We start from the raw sequence: 3,966 nt of genomic DNA, 5'->3' as shown, positions 1-3,966 counted from the left end.
TTAGCGAAACCATACTTATTAGATTTAATAATTGTCCACAACAGGTGATAATGTTAGTGAAAGGCCTACACTTACTTTGCTATAGTCAATACATATACTATATCTATATATATATTTCTCAAAGTTTGTCATCTGTCTTTCGGTATGTCCAGCTATAGCTATTAATTAATATCTTAGAATAAAGAATCCATAATGCAAAAGATTTGGTCTCGGACTCTTCGGTCTGCCAGTCCAATGCCTTACCAATTCAGCCACACAAGCTTGATGGATTAATTATGCGATATACATCACTATATGGGAGCAAATACGCTCCCGCTCTCCGTCACGACACAAGGTGATGGGGTAACATCATGAGAAGTGTAGAGTGATGGTGCAACACCATGAGAAGCGGTAGCTCTTATTAGCAAGCTTACTCAAATTGTCCATTGGCAATGCACCAGGCTAATAGCAAGTTGCAGGCAACTCTCATTACCTCTCATTGTTTGATTTTTAATACCCATGAAACACCAGGTAGCACAACTAGTATGTAGGCCTACATATATAAATCTCAGCTATAGCTACTAAAATCTTGGAATGAAGAATCCGTAGTAGATCAATTTTGATCTCAGAACTTCCAGTTCTCCAGACAGCCAGCTAACCAATTGAGCTACACAAGATGCCTGAATTTATGGGGCGATGTAAGTTGCTATCTAGATTAAAAGACGCATAGCAACTGCGTTACGGTGCAATGTCACTAAAGCTTGCTCTCACGGCTCTTAATAATAAGTTTATCAATATGGATACTAGCTTGCTCAAATTAGCCATTGGCAATGTGCCAGGCTAATGGCACGCAACTACATTACCTACAATTGTTTATAAGCTGTTTTTAATACCCATGCAACGCCGGGAATTCCGCTAGTACATACATATATATGTTTATATATATATATATATATAAATTGTTTCCTCACCCCGGATACCCCGTATGGGTGGTAATTTCTGCTCTAACTCGGGTCTCCTACCAGAGACCTGGGAGTTTGAGCACTCGCCTCAAGATCTTAGCTGTTCCCAATAGCGCACTTTTCTGCAACTCACCTGAGTTGATTGCTGTTGGTATTTGGGCAAGCCACATTTTATGCGCCAGTGTTATTGCGCCCAGTGCCCCAATGACTACTGGGATTACAGTTGTTCTTACATTCCAGCATTTTTCAATTTCTTCTCCAAGAGGGAGATATTTCTCTACCTTTTCTTTTTCTTTGCTGGCTATATTGTAGTCATTGGGTACTGCTATATCTATTATAGTAACCCTCTTGTTCTCCTTGTCTACCACTACTATATCTGGTTGGTTTGCTAGGACATGCTTGTCAGTTTGGATGTAGAAGTTCCAGAGGATCTTAGCGCGGTCATTTTCATTGACCTTACCAGGAGCTTCCCACCAGTGTTGTGGTTTATTAAGGCCATACTCATCACATAGACTTCTATACACAACACCTGCGACATAATTATGCCGCTCAGTGTATGCGTTCTCTGCTAGCTGCTTGCATCCACTGATAATGTGTTGGATGGTCTCAGGTGCATCTTTGCACAGTCTGCATCTAGGATCATCTCTAGTGTGATAGATTTTCGTTTGGAGTTGCCTTGTTGGGAGCACTTGCTCCTGGGCTGCCATGATTAGCGACTCTGTATTGGCCGTTAGGTTTCCTTTGTTCAGCCACATATATGTCTGGTGAAGATCGCCAACCTTAGATATTTGTTGGTGGTAAGCACCATGAAGAGGTTTCGTGTGCCAGTCAATTTCCTCATCATCAGGGCATAGGTCCGCTGTAAGAGCAGCTGATTGAAATTCAGCTAGCAACTTATCTGAGATGGCCATGGAGGCTGCATATGCTTTGATGCTTTGCTCCTCTTCTTTCACTGTCTGCTGTACACTTTTGAGTCCCCTACCGCCATCTTTCCTATCAAGATACAGTCTAGTAGTATCAGATTTTGGGTGGAGTGCTCCATGCATGGTCAGCAGTTTACGAGTTGCTATATCTGTTTCTTTGATGGCTTCCTCAGTCCACTTTATTATGCCTGCTGGATATCTTATTACTGGCAGTGCGTAGGTATTTATTGCCATGACTTGGTTCTTGGCATTGAGCTGGCTCCGTAAGACCTGCCGAAGGCGTTTCTTGTATTCGGTAATGGCTTTGTGACGTACCTCGGCTTCGTGGTTGATGTTGCTTTGCATAATCCCCAAGTACTTATACCCTTCTTCTATATCTTTGATGGTACCATTTGGCATTCTTAGGCCATCTGTGGGCATAGAGTGGCCTTTCTTAAGAATTAGCCTTCCACATTTCTCAATACCGAAGGTCATTCCGATGTCCTTGCTGTATACCTGAGTGAGGTGTATTAGCGAATCAATGTCCCTTTCTTTGTTAGCGTACAGCTTGATGTCATCTATGTAGAAGAGGTGGTTTATTATGGTGCCACTCTTAAACTGGTACCCATATTGAGTCTCCTCCAGCAAATTGCTTAGAGGGTTTAGGCATATGCAGAAGAGCAGCGGTGATAAGGAGTCACCTTGATAGATGCCTCGCTTAATTTGTACACTCGCCAGCTTTTTGCCATTAGCCTCCAGTTGTGTCTTCCATTTGGTCATTGACATCTTGATGAATGCCACAAGAGCAGGGTGAACATTGTACATACTGAAGCACTCAAGTATCCAACTATGGGGAATTGAATCATAGGCCTTTTTGTAGTCAATCCAAGCCATGGCAAGATTGGTTTGCCTTCTCCTGCTGTCTTGACAGACCGTCCGATCCACCAGTCCGATCCGCCTATATATGTATGTATTTTTTCAGGTATATATATATATATATATATAGATGTATGGAAGTATCTCTATAGGTAGCGTTTACCTTTTATTATTACAATCACTCTTCTTTCACTATTTTCGTATGAAGTGTGGCAGAGGGTTGGTATTTACTCACTCCCTATGAAACCAGCCACTACAAATGGCAGAGGTTTCATCCTCTAGTAGATTATTTGACATAATTATTAAAGTTTAACTTCTCTTTTTGCTATCTTTTGCATACATACTCACTTTGTCTTGTTTTCCCATTTTTTATTAGCTGACAGGATGTCGGTGGTATTAATATCATTTTACAAAGTGATGAAGACTGTTTAGAGTAGTGCTGCACAATAACACGATATAATTCGATATGACGATATATTTCAGTGGATCATTTTATATTTGGTCAGTTTTCAAGTCGATATGAATATCGAAGCCGATATTTTATCGAAATGTCGGCCGATTTTATTTTGAAAAAATGGAGTTGTCTATTCTTTTTATTATAATCAGGTGACAACTCCTATTTTTCAACCAATATCCTCTCATATCGTGCATGTTAAAGCCTAACACTATGTATAGAAAGAAGACAACTCCAATGTTCGATATTTTTCGATATATTTTGAGACCAAATAATCGAATGTACATGCAAAAATATCGTGCAGCACTAGTTTAGAGCCCTGTGGAGAAGTCACTGTTTGGAAGAAGTGGCTCCCTCACAGAAGCAGTACAAGTAGGAAGCGGAGACTGGAGGCCTTACTATACTTTACGTCAAATGCGAGGTGTTTCCGCAAGGTACATGTGCTACAAACATTAATGTCTAGTTGTGGTAGTACCATAACATGCCCATTCTGATGAACATATTTTTTACACTGATACATACTCTTGTTAACCATGTCTCTCTATATCTCTAGATGTTCTTAAGATTTCTTCATTGCACCCTTTGCATGCTATCAAAATATATTGTGTTCTCTACTCTCTTGTTTTGGATGTCTTTTTTAACAATGCAATATGTAACTACAATAACTCGTCTTTCAAAGGAAATAAAATGGTCTAGATAAGGTAAGCCTTAGGACCTAACGACTACTTAGAACAAGTTCTTACACCATCACATTCAGTGCTTCATGAACAGGTGATTGGACTCGCTGTACTCC

This window comes from Watersipora subatra, chromosome 9, assembly GCF_963576615.1.
Source record: "Watersipora subatra chromosome 9, tzWatSuba1.1, whole genome shotgun sequence".
Taxonomy (NCBI): Eukaryota; Metazoa; Bryozoa; class Gymnolaemata; order Cheilostomatida; family Watersiporidae; genus Watersipora; species Watersipora subatra.
This window is presented reverse-complemented; position numbering follows the sequence as displayed.